Below are 22,334 nucleotides of genomic sequence, written 5' to 3'. Positions count from 1 at the left end.
GTGCTTTCATTTTCACTCGTTTCTATGCATAATTTGATTTCTTTTTTGATTTCTTCTGTGATTTGTTGGTTATTCAGAAGCACGTTGTTTAACCTCCATATGTTTGCATTTTTAATCATGTCTTTTCCTGTAGTTGACGTCTAATCTTACCATATTGTGATCAGAAAAGATGCTTGAAATTATTTTAATTTTTTTTAATTTACCAAGGCTAGATTTATGCCCCGAGATGTGATCTATCCTGGAGAAGATTCTGTGTGCACTTGAGTAAAAGGTGAAATTCATTGTTTTGAGGTGAAATGTCTATAGATACCAATTAGGTCTAACTGATCCATTGTACCACTTAAAGTTTGTGTTTCCTTGCTAAATTTCTGTGTAGTTGATCTATCCATAGGTGTGAGCGGGGTATTAAAATCTCCCACTATTATTGTGTTACTGTGAATTTCCCCTTTCGTACTTGTTACCATTTGCCTTACATATTGCAGTGCTCCTATGTTGGGTGCATATATCTTTTAAATTGTTATATCTTCTTCTTAGATTGATCCTTTGATCATTATGTAGTGTCCTTCTTTGTCTCTTTTCACAGCCTTTGATTTAAAGTCTATTTTATCTGATGTGAGTAATGCTACTCTGGCTTTCTTTGGGTCTCCATTTGTGTGAAATATCTTTTTCCAGCCCTTCACTTTCAGTCTGTATATGTCTCTTGTTTTGAAGTGGGTCTCTTGTAGGCAGCATATATAGGGGTCTTGTTTTTGTATCCATTCAGCCAGTCTTTGTCTTTTGGTTGGGGCATTCAGCCTATTTACATTTAAGGTTATTATTGATAAGCATGATCCCATTGCAATTTACTTTGTTGTTTGGGGTTGGAGTTTATACACCTTTTCTGTGTTTCCTGTCTAGAGAAGATCCTTTAGCATTTGTTGAAGAGCTGGTTTGGTGGTGCTGAATTCTCTGAGCTTTTGCTTGTCTGTAAAGCTTTTGATTTCTCCTTGTATTTGAATGAGATCCTTGCTGGTACAGTAATCTGGGTTGTAGGTTTTTCTCTTCCATAACTTTAAGTATGTCCTGCCATTCCCTTCTGGCCTGAAGAGTTTCTATTGAAAGATCAGGTATTATCCTTATGGGAATCCACTTGCGTGTTATTTGTTGCTTTTCCCTTGCTGCTTTTAATATTTGCTCTTTGTGTTTCATCTTCATTAATTTGATTAATACGTGTCTTGGGGTGTTTTGCCTTGGGTTTATCCTGTTTAGGACTCTCCGGGTTTCTTGGACTTGGGTGGCTATTTCCTTCCCCATTGTAGGGAAGTTTTCAACTATCATCTCCTCAAGTATTTTCTCATGGCCTTTCTTTTTGCTTCTTTTTCTGGGACCCCTATGACTCGAATGTTTGGGCGTTTGACATTGTCCCATACATCTCTAAGGTTGTCCTGATTTCTTTTCATTCTTTTTTTCTTTCTTCCTCTCTGCTTCATTTATTACCACCATTCTCTCTTCCATCTCACTTATCCTGTCTTCTGCCTCAGTTATTCTACTGTTGGTTCCCTCCAGAGTGCTTTTGATCTCAGTTATTGCATTATTCATTATTGAATGACTCCTTCTTACTTATTCTAGGTCTTTGTTAAACATTTCTTGCATCTTCTCAATCTTTGTCTTCAGACTATCTGTAACTCCATTTTGTTTTCAAGATTTTGGATCATTTTTACTATCATTATTCTGAATTCTTTTTCAGGTAGACTTCCTATCTCCTCCTTTCTGTTTGGCTTGCTGGACATTTATCATGTTCCTTTACTGGCTGAATATTTCTCTGCCTTTTCATCTTGTTTAGATGGCTGTGTTTGAGGGGGTCTTTCTGTATGCTGGAAGTTTGTGTTTCCTCTTTATTGTGGAGATTGCTCCCTCTGGATGGGGTTGGACCAGTGGCTTGTCAAGGTTTCTTGGTTAGGGAAGCTTGTGTCAGTGTTCTGGCGGGTGCAGCTGGATCTCTTCTCTCTGGAGTGCAGTGAAGTGTCCAGTATTGAGGTCTGAGGTGTCTATGGGTTTGGTGTGACTTTTGGCCACCTGTATTTTAATGCTCAGGGTTATGTTCTGGCATTGCTGGGGAATTAGTTTGGTATATCTTGCTCTTGAACTTGTTGGCCCTTGGGTGAAGCTTGATTTCAGTGTAGGTATGGAGGCTTTTGGATGAGCTTTGTCAATTAATGTTTCCTGGAGTCAGGAGTTTTCTGGTGTTTTCAAGTTTTGGATTTAAGCCTCCTGCCTCTGACTTTCAGTCTTATTCTTACAGTAGCCTCAAGACTTCTCTATCCATACTGTACTGATGATAAAACATCTAGGTTAATGGAGAAAGGATTCTCCACAGTGAGGGACACCCAGAGAGGTTCGCAGGGTTACGTGGAGAAGAGAAGAGGGAGGAGGGAGATAAAGGTGACCAGGAGGAGAAGAGGAGGAGTCAAAAGAGGAGAGAGCAATCTGGCCAGTAATCAATTCCCTATGTGCTCTCCACAGTCTGGAACACTCAGAGGGGTTCACGGAGTTACATAGGGAAGGGGATAGGGAAGAAGGAGATAGAGGTGACCAGTAGGAGAAGAGAGGGAGTCAAAAGGAGACAGACAGATCTATCCAGTAATCAGTTCCTAAGTATTCTACACAGCTGGAGAGATCCACAGAGTTAAGTAGAGAAGAGAAGGGGGAGGGAGGAGATAGAGGTGACCTGAAGGAGAAGAAGGAGGGGCAAAAGTGGGAGAGAGCAATCAAGCCAGTAATCACACTCCTAAGTAAAAATGGGTACTGAAGATTGGATTCTTAATGGTATAAAATTGATAACAAATGCCAAAAAGCAAAGATTAAAAATCTAGAGTAGAGGTTAGACTGTAAAAAATGCAATATTAAAAAAACAAAACAAAATCACAAAAATTATAATATGTATGTCTGAAATATGCTTTAAAAATGTGGTCTTTTTGCAGATAATAGTAGGTTATAAAAAGGAAAATTAAAGGAATACTAAAGAACTTAAAAATTAAAAAAAATTTTAATAAAAAAATGATAATAGTAAAATGTATCTAGCAATTTCTCTGGAGCTGTTGAATGCAGTGTGGGGTCAGTTCAGTTTCAGATAGTTCCTTGTTCCAGCTTATACTTCTTCTCAAGGTCTATAGGCCCCTTCCAATGTAGCCAGTGCTAACTACAGGGTTTTAATCTGTTTCACCTGTCACATCCAAAGCAGTTCCCTGTTCTTTGTTTATTTTGGCTTCCTCTGTGTCTCTTCACAAGTCTCTTCAGTGTCTAATTACTGCCATGACACACGGGGGAGAATGTGGTCATTTATTTAGGCTCACTTCTTCAGTTGTGGTGTGGGGAGGGAGGAACACTGCAAACAAGCAGTGTCTGGGCCACACTGGGTCTCCCCCCACTCACGGCGTGTGCGCTTTCCTGGTCTACACAGCTCAGGCTCCAGGTTGCTCTGCAGGGGAACTGTCCAAAGCGGGCCCTGGGTTGCGTGTCTTTCCCACGTCTAAGACGCTCAGGCTCAGGTTCTTGGGTACTCCACAGAGGCACAGATTCAGTTGGGCCTGCGTTTTATGCCCTTCCCAGGTCCAAGCAGCTCAGGCGGCCAGGTGCTTGGCAAGCGCAGTCTCCCCAGGTGGGCACTGTGTCTTATCACCGCCCTGGTCCCAGCCCCTCAGTTTCCTGGGTGCGCATCAGGAGCGCCATCTCAGGTGTGCTGCATGTCTCCTCTAGTGCACTGATCTCTGCCTGCGACCCTCCTGGCAGATGTCAACCATCCAGGATCCCAGGAAAACTTGGTTAGCAACTGGGAGCCTGCTCACAGTTTGGTGGAGGATGCCCTCTCTGGGGCTGAGATTGCCCCTTGCCTTCTGGCTCTGGCTGTCTCCCGCCTGTCTCTCTGCCTCTGGTGGGGGCAGGGACCAGTCCACAGCCAGCTAGCCCTCCTCTGGTTTTCACTCAATCCTTTTTCTGTGAGCTGGCCAAGTTGTGCCTTATAGCTTTTTGTAGGAAAGTTTTCTCTCTCTCTTCCTCTCTCTCTCTCTCTCTCTCTCTCTCTCTTTTCCCCCCTTTCTGGCTATCCTACAGCTTGGGTTGCTATCTCACGTTAGCTCCCTCCGATTATTCTCAGGGCATTCAGGCCCGGTCCTTACCCTAAGCATGCAGCCTGCACCTCCCTGTTCAGGCCCCTGTGGCTTCTGATGGACAGGAGCATCTGGGCTACTTCTCCAATAGTAGTTGAGGTTAGGCGCGTAATCTGTGGGTGTTTTGTTTTGTTTTGTTTTTCTCCCTGTTATGTTGCCCTCTGAGATCCCAAAATTCCCCACAGACCCACCGGTGAGAGGGTTTCTTGGTGTTTGGAAACTTCTCCTCCTTCATGACTCCCTCCCTGGGATGGATCTCTATCCCTAACTCTTTTGTCTCCCTTTTTATCTTTTATATTTTTCCCTACCTCCATTTGAAGATTATGGGCTGCCTTTCTGGGTGCCTGGTGTCCTCTGCCAGCGTTCAGAAGTTGTTTTGTGGAATTTGCTCAGCGTTCAAATGATTTTTTGATGAATTTGTGGGGGAGAAAGTCCCAGTCCTATTCCCCTGCCATCTTAGGACTACCCCTCGAGTTGCTTCAGTTGTGTCTGACTCTTTCTGACCCTATGGATTGCAACCCACAAGGCTCCTCTGTCCATGGGATTCTCCAGGCAAGAATACTAGAGTGGGTTGCTATGTCCTTCTCCAGGGGATCTTCTTGACTCAGGGATCAAACCTGGGTCTCCCGCATTGCAGGCAGATTCTTTACCATCTGATCCACCAACCAGGGAAGTCCAAATAATTCCTGAGCATGATGACTACAGTTCATATATATTGTATATTTGAAAGTTGCTCAGAGTAAGTCTTGTGACTTACTAAATTGCTTATAATTGTTTGCATTTCATATGAGGTGTCATTCAGTCTCTCCTTGGAGAGATTCTTTGTTCCCAAGGAGCAGGATCAATTTTTTCATTTATTTAAGAATCAAATATTATGTCTTTCATTATATTCATTGTATATTCATGCACACAATAGGTACTTAAACTGCTGGACAACTTTGTTTGCCCAACCATGAAAATAACCATGGTAAATACAGAACTGTTCAATGAATGAGAGGATGTACAATCAACCAGATAACTGAACCTGATCCATTCTTATGAGGAAACAATCAATAAAGTCCTGAGGGTTGTTAATGTCCCAGGATGTTTGATGTTCGCTTGTGTTTTTCAAAATATAGCTTCTTAAACTGGCAATATTTTTAAGTACTTTGTTTTGACTCCCTGGGAAATAATCAACGAGCATAGGGAAATTATTGCAGACCTAGAAGAGAGGAAAATAGTTTATTAAATAAAGAACCCCTATGAATACTTGTATACCCTATGCCAAGCTCTGGTCAGAAATGGTAATATAAATATTAATATAATACAGTCTCTGTATTAAGGAGAATTCTTACTTTATAGATACTTAACTTTCCACGCTGATAGATGTCTCCATGAGGGAGAACATACTGACCAGGGATTAAAGATGATAATCACTTTCTATACTCATACAACATTTTTATAAAATAAAATTATCATTACAAAAACGATCTCATTTTCTTACATCAATTCTTCCCTACAATCATGAAATATGGAATGGCATGAAAAACTGACTCATATTTTGCAGATGACAATAGAGGTTAGGAGAGTTTGGACAACCTGATATGCAAGCCAGAGCTGGTCCCTGATGTTTCTACCGCTGTCTCATAGACTCAAACATAAGATCAGTTATTTTAAGACTGAAAGCATTGTAAGAACTATGAAACACAACTCAACATCTTATAGATAAAGTAATTGGGCAGCAGAGCAATTAAGTGACTTCTGTAATACCACACCATTGTCTTTTAGACAGAGGCAGAACGTGCCAGCAAAGTAGAGGGTACACCTGCAATATTTGTTTGTGGTTGCTTCACACACACACACACACGCAAACACACACACACACACACAAAACACAATCATTTTGTCATCCTCAAAGCAATTACCTTGTCAGTTATAATACCAACTAAAGCATCAAACACTCCTATCCTAGTCAGTGACCCCGAGCAGCACTCTCCCCCTTGAAGGAGACATTCTCTTCCTTGCCAAACACAGATATTTCTGCCAACTGATGTGACAAAGAAACAATGAGTGGTGACTGGGTAACAAGACTTGTGGGCAATGGAAACCTTTCCAGAAGGGCCTGGAAGTCCTACTGCTGTGGGCATGCTTCGAGGAAGTCGCTATTGTAGTTTATGAGAACTGGGCTTTGGAAATTGGTTAAAAAAAAAAAAAAAAAAAAACCCACTGAACAATGTGCTTTGGAATTGTGGTGTTAGAGAAAACTCTTGAGGGTCCCTTGACTGCAAGGATATCAAAGCAGTCAATCCTAAGGGAAATCAACCCTGAATATTCAACAGAAAGACTGATGCTGAAGCTGAAGCTCCAATACTTTGGGTATCTGATGCAGAGTCAACTCATTGTAAAAGATCCTGATGCTGGGAAAGCTTGAAAGCAAAAGGAGAATGGGGAGGCAGAGTTTGAGATGGTTAGTTAGCATCACCAACTCAATGATCATGAATTTGAGCAAGCCCTGGGAGACAGTGGAGGACAGAGGAGTCTGGTGTGCTGTAGTCCATGGGCTTGCAAAGAGTTGGACATGAGTTAGTGAGGGAACAACAACAACAATTCTGGGCATGCATTTGCTTGTCTATCATATCGGGCTTTTCCATTGCCCCCAGATGAACACTTCATGATGCTAAGCTCTGGGCAGGACTGTGCTGCTCACACATTCACCTCACAGCTCACAGCTTGCTGTATAGAGACGTGGACCTCATGGAGAAAAGAGCAGAAATGATTTCTCAAGAAGAAAGGACCCTGGGCTCACCTGAACCCATGGAGAACCCTGAATCCTGATATTTTCATTTAATCTTTCCATTAGATTTGGAAAAATCTGATCTTTATAATCAAAATGGTTCTGGAAAATAATGGACCAGATCACACTGCAGGGAGCACAGCCCAGAATGAAAGTGGGATCACAGGCCAACTTAAAGAATAATAAACAATTTAAATACATCATTAAAAGATACACATGAAATACTTTGTCTTTGAGATAAAACTAATTTTAGAAACTTTAACACAATATTTTACCTACTAAAACCCTTAACAACAAAGTATTCCACATGCACAAAATCAGCACTTCACTTTTACCTTAACCTAAGTAGATCACTTCACCCTAGTTAGCTCATAACAGTTTTTTGAGGGGAAAAAAATATTTCCTTCCACTGCCTTTACATGTATCCTTTTCACCTAAGGTGCCTGTTAAATTGAAGGGAAAAAAGCAAAACACTTTCAAAGGCCATTTTTATGTCATTTATTAATAATAACTTAGATTTATCAGGGCTGAATATTACCTGTTTGCAAACCCTGTAGAAAATTAAACACTGATAGAGAAAGAAATAAAATAGTTAGGGACTGTAAACTGTTTTTTATATAATGAATAGTTGAAAGAATCATCTCTAGAATCAACAGGGAAGCTAAACAGAGAGAGACTGTGGGTGAATTCATGTATCTGAAGGAATAGATTTTAAAAAGCAGCAAATAACCATGATGCATGAGAAGAAAAACTAATAAAAGTAAACAACTTCTATAAGATGGTTTACTTTTCTAAAATATGAATAAAATGTAAAATTTTTATTTTGAATATACATCTCAGGTAACTGAAACAAAAAGGTAAATTGATGAATTTTTTAACTTTCAATGTTAAAAAATTCTCTCCTTGGGGTTAAAAGTTCATTCTTTTTCTATTAATGATCAAAAATTAATGTATTTTGGCAAAACTTCCCTATGCAAACATTTGGAATATTGTTCTATGTAGCCATCAACAGAACAGCACATTTCAATAAATTTTAAATTATCATGTAAATCAACATTATCACGTTTCTAGTAAAGAAACTACATAGAAGAAAAGTTTTCTTTTTTGGTAGGAGATCTATAAAATAAAATTGCTGCCATCAAATGATCAATGAAAATTTGTTACACAGAGAGAGATAAAGAAATTCACATCTAAAGAAGTAATTAAGAACTACTTGAATGAAAAATAAGAGATTTCCCTAGTGGTTAAGTGGTTAAGAATCCACTTTGCAATGCAGGAAATGTGGGCTCACTCTCAATCAGGAACTAAGATCTCACATGCTGTGGAGCAGCTAAGCTTGTGTGCCACAACTAGAGAATCTGTCCACCACAATGAAAGATCCCGCAAGCCACAACTAAGATCTGACCCAACCAAATAAATAAATATTCAAACAAACAAACAAAAACAAAACCATCTTCCTGATGGTGAAATCATCAAGCCCCAGCTCTTGTCCTCCCAAAGAAACACTAATTTAGTGATGATGAATGAGCTAAAGCAATTTGATATTTTCAAAATTCAGTTAAGTAGTTGCAGTACTGTACGTGAGTACACAGCTAAGAAGAGCCATGCAGGAAAAAGAAGGATGAAGCATGCATCAAAAAAAAAAAAAAAAAAAAAAAAACAGCTTTTCAGTGGCTGCTTGAAGAAATGCTTTTCTTTCTTACCTCACTTAGAAAGTTCTCAAAACTAGCACAGTACAGATGTCTGGGAGCACTGAGGATAAAGGAAAGTGAGGATACTAGTTTGTTAGGGCCAGCGTGGCTTGGCACAACCTAGAGAAGTTAAACCACTTCAGGCTTTTGTTTGAAGGGGATGGGAGAGGAGTAAAGCTTTCATCTGGTGCTCTGATCTTTTGGAGGGCTACACAAGGGAATAGTGTCTGTCACATATGATTCAGGACATTAAGGGGGAGTGTGCAATTTTTAGATGTCATTGAGATAAGGGAAAGTGGAGTTGTTTGCTTCCGTTGAACTAGAGAAATCACAGTGCTGCAGACAGACAACAAAGGGAACAAGAGATTACCTGAAATTAATTTGATAAGCATCCTTAATTGTGAAAGGCCAGAGAAGCAGCATCCACAAAAGAAAAATGCTTCAGAGGCCTCCAGAGGCCCTGACCATGATTCCTGGTGTTTGACTTTATAGTAGGTTGACCCACAAAGACTGGGAGAGGTGGCAGTTTTTTCAAAATCCTGAATCCCAACGCAAAGTCATAAAACACAAAAAGAGGCAGGAAACATGATTCAAATAAAGGTAGAAAATAAATCTACAGAAATTGGTCTTAAAGAAATGGAGAATATCACTGACATGAACAAAGAATTTTTTTTAATGTGATAGATACTCCATAAGGTTAAGATGATCCATAAACAAAACAAAAATGTTAACAAAGAGGTAGGACACATAAAAAAGAACCAGCAGCTAAAATTTCTTGGGTTAAAGAACACAATAATTCACCTAAAAATATACTCAAATAGGTCATCTGGTGTTATTCAATCAGAAGAACTAATGGAAAAATATGAAAAAAAAAGTGGAGAAAGCCTAAGAGATTTATGGGACACCAATAATTCTATCAATATACTCATTATGTGGAAAGGGAGAGAGGACATAAAGCTTATTTGAAGAAACACTGGCAAAAAAGTTTCCATATCAAGGGGAAAACTGATACCCTGATTCTAGAAGTCCAACACACTCTAACTATAAACAAAATAAATCTAAACTGAGATATATGAAAATCAAAGTGTCAAAAGTCAAAGATAAAGAGAGAATTATGGTTAACAGCAAGAAAAAAAGTGACTTGTCACTTACAACAAAAGCATCATACAATAACAACAGATTTCTAAGCAGAGATGTTGCAGGAGAGAAATGAGTGGGATGATAAATTCAAAGAAAAGAAAGAAAAAATTTGCCAATCAAATATACTATATCTGGTAAGCAATTCTCAAAAAAAAAAAAAAAGGGATAAACAAAAGCTGAAGATGTTTATCACCACTAGACATGTCTTACAAGAAATGCTAAAAGGTGTCCTTAAAGTTCAAACAATAGGACATTGAACAGTAACACAAAAGCATACAAAAGTATACAACTTGTTGATATATGTAAATATACAGACTAATCCAGAATCTCATACTAATGTGAAGGTGGTGCATAAACCACCATTACTTCTAATATAGAAGTTAAAAGAGGTTAACAAACCTTTACCTAGATTATCTATGAAGAAAAGAGAAAACTCAAATAAATAAAATCAGAAACGAAGAGGGGACATTACGACTGATACTGATATCATTTCTGTGATGCCGCAGAAATACAAAAAGTTGAAGAGATTACTATGAGTAATTATACATCAACAAAATGTATAGCTTAGAAGAAGCGGACATATTTCTAGAAAGAGACAACCAGTTAGGACTGATTTATGAATAGACAGAAAATCTGACAAACCAAAAATGATAAGGTTGTCAAATCAGTAGTCAAAACCCAACAACAAAAAAGCTCAGAATCAGATGGTTTCACTGATGAATTCTACAAACATTTAAGGATTAGAAAAACATTGCCACACCTTCTAAAGTTCTTTTGAACATGTGCAAATTAATAAGTGCAATATACCATTTTTTCCAAATGAAAAGCAAAAATTAATCATATCAACAGATATAGAAAAAGTATTTGACAAATATCAAATTTCATTCAACTGAATGCAGAGTTCCAAAGAATTAGCAAGGAGAGATGAGAAAACCTTCTTCAGTGAACAATACAAAGAAGTAGAGGAAAACAATCTAATGGGAAAGATTAGAGATCTCTTGAAGAAAATTTGAGATACCAAAACAACATTTCATACAAAGATGGGCACAATAAAGACAGAAATGGTGAGGACGTAAGTGAAGCAGAATGGTTAAGAAGAGGTGGCAAGAATCTACAGAACTGTACAAAAAAGGTCTTAATGACCCAGATAACCATGATGGTGTGATCACTCACCTAGAGTCAGACATCATGGAATGCAAAGTCAAGTGGGTCTTAAGAAGCATTACTATCAACAAAGCTAGTGGAGGTGATGGAATTCCAGCTGAGTTAGTTCAAACACTAAAAGTTGATGCTGTTAAAGTGCTGCACTCAATATGCCAGCAAATTTGGAAAACTCAGCAGTGGCCATAGAACTGGAAAAGGTCAGTTTTCATTCCAGTCCCAAAGAAGGGTAATGCCAAAGACTATTCAAACTACTGCACAATTGCCCTAATTTCATGTGTTGTCAAGGTTTTTCTACAAGATAGTGAGAGAGTCATTTCCTAGGCAGGTTGATAAGAAGCCTAGGGGTCCCCAAGGAGAGAGAGGTCTGGGATATTCAAGGACAAATTTTTAATTTTTTTCCTCTACATTCCTTAGAATTATATAACAATAATGTATCCTGCCTGAGGACAGTCTTTGGATAAAACCCTCTGGCTCATTCTGTTATCTTAAAACATAAATTATGGGAGTAGGTCTGGTCTTTACAAGGATGTATCCTACCTGAGGACAATCTTTGGATTAAACCTTCTGGCCAACTCTGTTATCTTAAAATGTAAATTATGGGAGTGGGTCTGGTGAGGTCTTTACAACCTCCAGACATTCTTTGGATTCATTGGAGAATATATAACTCCATTGCTAACACTAGCAAAGGGGATACTCTTTTGCCCCCTTCTGATGCCTATGTCAGAAGCTTTCTCTATCCCCTTTATACTTTAATAAAACTTTATTACACAAAAGCTCTGAGCGATCCAGCCTCGTCTCTGGCCCCGGATTGAATTCATCTCCTCCGGAGGCCAAGAATCCCGCATCTCATCGTTCAGCAACAACCTTTCAATAGGTTGTCAAAATTCTTCAAGATAGGTCTCAACAGCACTGAACCAAGAACTTCCAGAGGTACAAGTTGGGTTTAGAAAAGGCATAGAAACCAGAGGTCAAATTGCCAACATCCATTGAATCATAGCAAAAGCAAGATGATTCCAAAAAAACACCGACTTCTGCTTCATTGACCACATGAAAATCTGACTGTGTGGATCACAACAAACTTGAAAATTCTTAAAGAGATGGGAATACTAGATCACCTATGCTGCCTCCTGCAAAACCTGTATTCATGTAAAAAAGCAACAGAATTATACATGGAACAATGGACTGGTTCAAAAATGGGAAAGGAGTAGGTTAAGACTGTATATTGTCACCCTGCTTATTTAAATTATATGCCGAGTACATCATGTGAAATGTTGGGCTGGATGAATCATGAGCTGGAATCAAGATTGCTGGCAGAAATATCAACAACCTCAGATATACATATGACATCACCCTTATGGCAGAGAGTGAAGAGGTTCCTCTTGATGAAGGCGAAACAAGCAGGAGAGTGAAAAAGCTGGCTCAAAACTCGACATTCAATAAACTAAGATCCAGTCCCATTACTTCATGTCAACTAGATGAGGAAAAAAATGGAAACAGTAGCAGATTTTATTTTCTTGGTCTCTCAAATCACTGAGGATGGTGACTGCAGCCATGAAATTAAAAGACTCTTGATCTTTGGAAGAAAAGCTATGACCAACCTAGATGGTGTGTTAAAAACAGGAGACATCACTTTGCCCACCAAGGTCCGTATAGTGAAAGCTATGGTTTTTAAAGTAGTCACGTACAGATGTCAGAGTTGAACCAAAAAGAAGACTGAGCGCCGAAAAATTGATGCTTTTGAACTGTGGTGCTGGGAAAAGACTCTTGAGGGTCCCTTGGACAGCAAGGAGATCAAACCAGTTAACCCTAGAGAAAATCAACCTTGAATATTCATTGGCAGGACTGATGCTGAAGCTGAAGTTCCTATACTTGGGCCATCTAATGTGAAGAGCTTACTCATTGGAAAAGACCCTGATGCTGGTAAGGATTGAGGGCAGGAGGAGAAGCGGACAACAGAGGATAAGATGGCTGGATGGCATCATTGACTCAATGGACATGAATTTGAACAAACACTGGGAGATAGAAAAGGACAGGGAAACCTGACATGCTGTAGTCCATGAGTTTGCAAAGAGTTGGACACGAATGAGCAACTAAACAACTACAAAATTTCAGGATAAAAACACTTCTATATTACTTTATTCAATACAGTAAAGCGATCTATGACAACCCCACAGCTAACATTGTACTCAAAGGTGACAGATTGAAAGTTTTTCCTCTAGGATCAGGAACAATAAGAATGCCCACTCTTACCACTCCTATTCAACATAGTACTGGAATCCTAGCCCCAGAATCTCTCAGTGGCAACTCACTCCAGTATTCTTGCTTGGAAAATAACATGGACAGAAAAGATTGATCGGCTACAGACCCTAGGGTTGTAGAGTTAGACACGACTGAGCACTCATGCACACACAAAGGAAAAGGAAGAAGCAAAAAAGTCTGCTTGCACATGCTATGATCTTATATATGGAAAACCCTAAAGATCCTACTAAAAACTGTTAGAACTAATCAGTGAATTCAGTAAAGTTGCAGGCTATGAAGTCAACATAAAAAATATTTGCATTTCTAATCATTAAAAACAAACTCTCTGGAAAAGAAACAAAGAAAATAATCCCATTTTTTCACAATAAAATGATAAAATACTTAGGAATAAATTTAACCAATGAAACAAAAGTGCTGTATACTGATCTCTCACAAACACTGATGAAAATAATTAAATAAGGCATGAATAAATGAAAAGCTATTTAGTGTCCATGAATCAAAAGTATTAATATTATTATTATGTCCATAATATCCAAAGCAGTCTGTAGAGTCATTGTAATTCTATCAAATTCTAATGGCATTTCTTACAAAAATAAAAAAATAATTCTAAAAATCCACATGTAATTACAAAAAGACCCCAAATACCCAAAGAAATTCCAAGAAGAATGAAAAATGCTGAACACATTAAAACTTCTGATTTCAAATCATATTACAAAGCTAAGATATCAAAAGAATGTTGTACTGACATAAAAACAAACACATAAACCAATGCAACAGAATTCAGAGCCCAGCAATAAAACCATACACATATTATGAACTAATATTTGACAGGGAGCCAAGAATACTTAATGGAGAAGGATAGTCTCTTCAATAAATACTGTTAGGAAAACTACAAATTCACATACAAAAGAATGAAACAGGACCCCTATCTTTACCACTCACAAAAGTTAACTTTAAGTGGATTAAAGACTTGAGTGTAAGACCTGAAACCATAAAACTACTAGAATGAATCTTAGAGAAAATACTCATTGAACTTGATCTAAGAAACAAGTTTTTTTTAATCCCCTCTTTATTCCTCTTATCTGAATGTCATGTAGTAGTTACTAGATATTACTTGAATGAATGAACGAAATCAGTGACTTTCTAAATGTGACACTAAAAGTACAAGCAATAAAAGTAAAAATAAACAAATAGGACTACATCAAAGAAAAAAAGCCTTACTGAACAACAAAATAAATATTAAAGGCAATCTATAAAGTGTGAGAAAATATTTGCAAACCATACATCTTATAAAGGATTAATAGCCAAATTATGTAGAGAATTCATACAACTCAGTAAAAAGTACAACAACCTGATTAAAAATGGGCAGAGGAACTGAATAGACATTTTCCCAAAAAGACACGCAAATGGCCAACAAGTGCATATAAAGGTAGTCAATATTACCAGTTGTCAAGAAAATGCAGATCAAAATCACAAAATCCACGTTGTCGATAGGATGAAAGTGTTAGTTGCTGAGAGGTGTCTGACTCTTTGCGATCCTGTGGACTGTAGATTGCCAGGAGCCTCTGTCCATGAAATTCTCCAGGCAAGAGTACTGGACTGGGTTGTCATTCCCTTCTCCAGGGCCTCTTCCTGATCTAGGGATCTAACACAGGTTTCCTGCATTGCAGGCAGATTTTTTACCATTTGAGCTAGTAGGGAAGCCATTGATAGAATGGCTACCATCAAAAAGTCAAGAGATAAGGGTTGCCTGTGATGTGGAGAAAATAGAACACTCATGCACTGTTGGAGAAGACTCTTGAGAGTCCCTTAGACTGCAAGGAGATCCAACCAGTCCATCCTAAAGGAGATCAGTCCTGGGTGTTCATTGGAAGGACTGATGCTGAAGCTGAAACTCTAATACTTTGGGCACCTCATGCGAAGAGTTAACTCATTGGAAAAGACCCTGATGCTGAGAGGGATTGGGGGCAGGAGGAGAAGGGAACGACAGAGGATGAGATGGCTGGATGGCATCACCAACTCGATGGGCATGAGTTTGAGTAAACTCTGGGAGTTGGTGATGAACAGGGAGGCCTGGCATGCTGCAATTCACGGGGTCGCAAAGAGTCGGACACAACTGAGCAACTGAACCAAACTGAACTGATGCACTGTTGGTGGAATGTAAACTGGTACAGTCACTATGTTAAATAGGCTGAAGGTTCCTATACATATTTAAAAGACTACCATATGATCCAGCACTCCTACTTCTGGATATATTTCTGAATTAAATGAAAATAGGATATCATAGAGGTTTCTATACTTCATGTTTATTGCAGCATTATTCACAGTACCCAACATATGGAAACTAAGTGCCCATCAACTGTTGAATGGATAAAGAAAAAAAAAAAAAAATATATATATATATATATATATATATACACATGCACACACAAGGAGTTGACCCTTGAACAACATGGGGATGAAAAACTGACCCACCATACAGTTGACAAGTCCATGTATAACTTTAGAGTTGGACCACCATATGTGCAGTTACACATTCCAGGATCCAACCAAGCATGAGTCATGTAGTACTATAGCAAGTACTTATTGAAAAATAACCACATATAAGTGGATCCACGAGTTCAAATCCATGTTGTTCAAATGTCAACTGTATATACATCCATAGATGCAATGGAATATTATCTAACCATGAGAGGAAGGAAATCCTTGCATTTGTCACAACACAAATGGATCTTGAGCACATTATGCTGAGTGAAAAAAGACAAAGGGGCAAGACAAATACTATAGGATATAATATATATGTCGAATCTAAAAAAAAAAAAAACCTAAATTATAGAAAGTAGAAGGGTGATCACCAGGGGCTTGGAGGTCAGGGAAGTGACGAGATGTTGGTTGAAGAGAAAAAATTCCCAGTTAGAAAATGAATCAAGTGTGGAGATCTAATGCACAGCATTATGGTTACAGTTAACATAATCATTACTGAAAGTTGCCAAGAAATTAGATTTCATATGTTTTCTAAAGAAAGGGTAATTAAGCGACTTGGTGGAGGTGTTAAACAAGGCTATATGAAGGTGGTAATCTGCATATATGAGTATATAAAATAAACATATTGTATACCTTAAACTTACACATATCAATTATATCTCAATAAAACTAGGAGAAAATATTGAATGCAGACCACACTCACTCAGGAAGTTGATTTTTTAAAAACTGGATATGTAGGTGTAGTTACAGCTACAGTGTAGGAACAATGTATAGTTCAGCAGAAAACTATTCATTGCCTATAGTTCACCTTTCTGTGATTTTATGGGAGTTATTGTGCAGTTTTCTAAATTTTCAATAATAGTGATGCAAAATAATTCTTGTCTATAGACATACAAACTCTGTTCTTTCAGATTCAGTGACTTTCCTAGCTAATTCGCCTTCATTTGCACATTCACATCAACATTCTTTTACACTAAATAAATTTGAACTTTTCCATCCATGTTCTTTGAACCGCTTGGAACACCTTGTTACAGCTGATTGTAACTGATTTGCTCATTAATGAAATAAATAGTATCTTTAATTTGTGTTCATTTAAAAAATAAAGAAGATTGGCTAACAGGTATCTGAAAAGATGCTCAACATCACTAATCATTAAGTTCTGCGCTGGCCTCAGCTTATCAATAACCAACGCTGTGGTTGGACTGGTCCTTGCATTCATATTTTGATTATGGAGTTTCTTCAAAGAATTAAAAGTAAAATTATTATATTACCCAGAAGTTCCACCTCTGAGTTTTTATCCAAAAGAGTGATTTGGGATCTCAGAGATATTTGCATTGTTCACAATAGCCAAGATGTGGAAAGAACCTAAAGATCTCACAATTATTATTGAATTTAAAAATGTGTAAATACAAACACTGAAATGTTATTCAGCCACAAACATGAAAGAAATCTTGTCACATGCTGCAATATGAATGACCCATAAGCACATTTTGCTAAGTGAAAAAAGTCGATCACAAAAGGACCAATGTTGTATGATTCCACTTACATGAAGTAGCCAAAGTAAGCCAGATTCATAGAAACAGAAAGTAGAATGCTGATTAGCAGGGCTTTGGGGCGAGGAAATGGAGAGTTAAATAGAGTATCAGCCATACAGGATGACAGTCTAGAGGCCTGATGTACAAGAGCATGATTATAGTTAAGAATAGTATCAGGTACACTTAACAACATGTTAAGAGGCTAGATAACGTGTTTTTTGTTTGTTTGTTTGTTTGTTTAGTACAAAAATTTCTAAATGTTTCAAAGAAATGGTAGGACATGGAACAAAAGGGTTAGGGTATAAAAGGAGCATGTGTATTTAGCAACTCCTATCAGAGTCATTGTGATGAACATTATAGGCCCAGTAGTGGGAGGTAAATAATTACCAGAAACTTATTATCAAAATCCAATAAAGATGAAGCAAATTTTATCAAACCGAAAATAGTTCAAATTTCACTTAGAGAAGACAGGGTAAAAAAGTATTGATTAGGTTGAAATCTAGTTAAATAAAACATTTCATATTAATAACTTGGTTTTGTGTATTTTGTTGAATTATGACATAGCATATATTTTTAAAATATAAATATAGTGAGTGTTGAGTAACAACACATAATCAATGCTGGCATTTTTAAATAGTGCTGCCTAAACAGAGAACTCATGATTAAGGAGAATTACATGGAGATATTCCTAATGGACTGAAATCACAGATGGCAGAACTATAGGTCAGAACTGTAGGCCTGGGTCCTGGAAGTAAATTTCTCTGTGAGGCTGAACATATAAATTTAGTTCAATTAAGTGAATACAGATGACACTTGTTTCATGCTCCATAAGGATATGAGGAGATCATTCCCACCCTGTCCATTTAAAAGTATTCCCAGGTGAAATGCTCTGGAATAGACAATATATTTGTGAGATAGGAAAACCACTGTTCTCCCTTTCAGGAAATGACTCAAAACTATTTTTAGTGATTTCTGATTTTAGTAAAATAAAGCATAGGAGAGACTATGAATAAATAACCCTTTGTAACAACACAGTATGTGCAATCTTGGGAGCATACATACAATAAGCATAGATACATAAAAGCCCCCTTGGTTCTTTGCTTCACACCCTATTCCCTCCATCTGAGGACTGACAACCACTATTCATGGCAAAGATATGGCCATTCCTATAATGTTTACAAGGGCGTCACTGGAGAAGTTAGTAGTCTGTTAAGGTCAGAGCTAGAGTATAGCATCACCCACCATTGGTTTTTCTCAATTCCTCCACAAAGCAACCAGCTTCCTCTTGAATTTGATCCCCAAGACTCCTCTTCCCCATCCCGAAATCCCACAGGGTCAGGAGGGAGAAACGCCAGATCTCTTTCCATATCTTCCCATTGCTGAAAATGATTCCTACCAGGAGTGGAAACAGAAACTAGGAGGGAGGCTGTGCCGCACATAGCAGCCTTAGAGATGAAACAAGGTATGTTTCAGGGTTCTTCAAATTCCTCTCTTCCATCCTCTCCACAGCCAGCCGTGGGTGAACCAATGCTGAGCACACACACATGCACACCTACTAAGTCCTTCATTACATCTTTCAGCCAAAGGCAAAATGCCTCTTCCAGAAAACTCCTCTCCCAGATCAATTCGGGCTTCTTTCACTGCTTCATACCCATGCAAGACCTCAATGGGCTTCATACTGAAATATAAAGGGCGATAGGCTTTTGAGAGCTGCAAATGGAGATGCCTGAATAAGTGAACATCAACAGATAAATGTATTTTTAAAAATAGTTGGTATACACATATGCTTTGAAATATTACTCAGCCATAAAAAAGAATGAAATTTTTCCATTTGCAACAACATTAGTGAACTTAGAGAGCATTATGCTTAGTGAGTAAAGTCTGAAAGAGAAAGGCAAATATTTTATGTCAACACACATGTGAAATCTGAAAAATAAGATGAATGTATGTAACAAAACAGACTCACAGATGCAGAGAACAAACTAGTAGTCACCAGTAGAAAGAAACAAATAGAGAGGGGCATAACAGGGGATGGGATTAAGAAACAAATTTTTATGTATAGAATAAATAAGCAACATGGATATATTATACAACATGGGGAAATGAAGTCATTATTTTGTAATAACTTTAAAGAAAGTATAATACATAAAATATTGAATCACTATGTTGTATATCTGAAACTAATATAATATTGTAAATCAACTATATTACAATAAAAGAAGAAAAAGAAAAATACATGGTTTCCCTTTCCATCACTGAAGAGTTAAAATTTCATCAGTTTAACTGATAAAGACACAATCTGAAAATATCAGTGTAACTGAAAAATAATGTATTGGGAAAGTTTGAGATACCATGTCCTTCCTCACCTCTCAGTCACTTTGAGACATAGCTTCTCCTGTCGCTTTTTAGTCTGTCATTGTCAGAAATGATGACTAAAGGATACACACCAGGGAAGTGAAATTATAGAAAGAGCAACCATTGAAGATTCAGTACAGGAGAGAAGGCTGGGACTCCATTAAATGCACCCACAGCCAGAAGCACCACAGTCCACACAGCTAAACACAGACAACATGTACTGGTCATGAAGATCTAAGTATCCCTGGAAAGACATAATTACTAGATCACTAAAGAATCTGCACAAATGAAAATATGTACAAATGTCAACATGGTGGTTTAGTCGCTAAATTGTGTCGGACTCTTGCGATTCTGTGGACTGTAGTCTGCCAGGCTCCTCTGTCCATGGGATTCTCCAGGCAAGAATACTGGAGTGGTTTGCCATTTCCCTCTCCAGGGGATCTTCCCGACCCAGGAATCGAACCCAGGTCTCCTGCATTGCAGGCAAATGATTTACCAACTGAGCTATAGTGGTGGTGGTCTAGTTGCTAAATTGTGTCTGACTCTTGCGATCCCATGGACTGTAGTCTGCCAGGCTCCTCCTTCCATGGGATTCTCCAGGCAAGAATACTGGAGTGGTAAGCTCTTAAGGAAAAATTAAGTTTTGTCAAGGCCCCTTTTACAAAATGTTTTACCCCTGATATTTTTGGGAGCTTGACAATTCACACAATTTCCTTACCATCATATCTCTTCAGATTTTCTCAAATAACTTTGCCTAATGTAAACTGCTCTCAACTTAAGTGTGAAGAGACAGGTTCTCTGAGAGTCAGTACTTAAGGCAAAGACATACAGACCACAGGTATTAGGGCTCATATTGGAACCCACATACTTGGTCTTGGACTTTTCCTTCCAGGAAAACATTCAGTGCAACTAGGTACACCAGTATCTACTGTACCATTAAGGTTCATAATGCACCCTAATCAGTGACTTTCAAGTAAATATTAATATAGTTAATAATTATAGAACCTGTTTATTTAATTGGAGGTCAGAAAAGTTTGGTTTTGTAATCTTTTGAGCTCAGTGAACCTAGGTCTCCATGACCACTTTAATCAGGACAAACCTAAGCACTGATTTGTTGCCTAGCTCAAATGGCTCTAACTCTGATAGAACTAAATCAGTTTATTTTGAATAAAATAAGCTCAGTCATTCTCCTTTAGCAACTATTTTATTCTTTGAGAAAGGAGTGTCTTGCTCTGTACCTCCTTCTTCTTGCTAGGGTTATGAATGGCAATTCTTCTTATGGTATGAAAGAATGACAAATAATTGGAGCTCTGTGATCAACTCACCTGATCTTAAATTTTTTCAAGTGAACTGCAGATGGTGACTAATCATGAAATTAAACTGTCATCAATTCATTAATACCAGAACTTATCTGAGAATTCTGCATTTTTCATTCTCAATTTAGTGATATCGCACATCAACTGAAATTCAAATTGATGTCCAAATGATCAGGAGGGCATCAGCATTAAAGTCTGCACCACCATAGATGAATGCACCTTGCCTTGACAAGAGTTATGAAGTAGAGTTGGATTTTTTCTTTTAAATACTAGAAGCTATTTTTAGAGAAGTTTTAGGTTCTCACTCAAACTAGGTGAAATGTATACAATTTCCACATGTCCATTACCATACCCAAAAACCTCTCCTATCAGCAGCCTTCACCAGTGTGGTATATTTGTTTCACTCAAAGAACTGACACAGCATCATCAACCAAAGTCCATGGTTTCTAAAAGTTTCATCTTCTGCGTTGTGTTCTATGTTTTTTGGCAAAACCATAATAACTTGAATAGATCATTGTAGTAGCAAACAGAATAGTTCCATTACCCTAAAAACCTATGATTCACTTATTCATTCTTCCCTCCTACCAAACTCCTGGAAACCACTGATTTTTTTCACTGTCTCCATAATTTTGCCTTTTTCAGAATGTTGTATGGTAGAAATCATAGTACGTAGTCTTCAGATGGTTTCTCTCACTAAGTAATTCACATAAGGTTTTTCCATGAGTTTTCATGGTTTGTCAGCTCATTTCTAATAACAAAATAATGTTCAATTATTTTGAACAGTTTATGCATTTACCTACTGAAGTAGGTAAATGTAAACAGTGCTGCAGTTTATGCATTTACCTACTGAAGGATTCGTGGTAGCTTCCAGGTTTTGGCAATTATAAATAAAATAACTATGAAAATTCATGTGAGGGCTTTTATGTGGACAGAAGTTTTCAACTCATTGGGTTAATACCAAGGAGTGTGATTGCTGGATCATTTCATAATCACATATTTTGTTTTGTAAAAACTATCACCTGACTTCCAAAGTGACTGTACCATGCAAAATTGTACACAACAATAATAGTCCTTGCTGCTTACACATCATCACCCATATTTGGTTTTGTCAGTGATTTGGATTTTACTAATTGTTATCTGGGTGTAATGGTATCTCACTGCTGTTATTGTTTGCAAGTCCCTAGTGATATGTCATGTTGAGCATTTCCACATGCTTATTTGCCTTGCATATATCTACTTTGGTGAGGTATCCATTCAGATCACTCTTTTTCCTTCTGACTGCACTGTGCTGTCCAATGAAACGTACCCAACCAGGGATCAGACTCCTACCCCCTGAGGTGGAAACTCAGAATCTCAACCAGTGGACCACCTGGGAAGTAATTTGCCCATTTTTAAAATGGGCTTGTTATATTTCTGGTTGTTGAGTTTTAGAGTTCTTAGTACACACTGAACAGGGTTCCCAGATAGTGCTA

This window comes from Muntiacus reevesi, chromosome 2, assembly GCF_963930625.1.
Source record: "Muntiacus reevesi chromosome 2, mMunRee1.1, whole genome shotgun sequence".
NCBI classification, from domain to species: Eukaryota; Metazoa; Chordata; class Mammalia; order Artiodactyla; family Cervidae; genus Muntiacus; species Muntiacus reevesi.
This window is presented reverse-complemented; position numbering follows the sequence as displayed.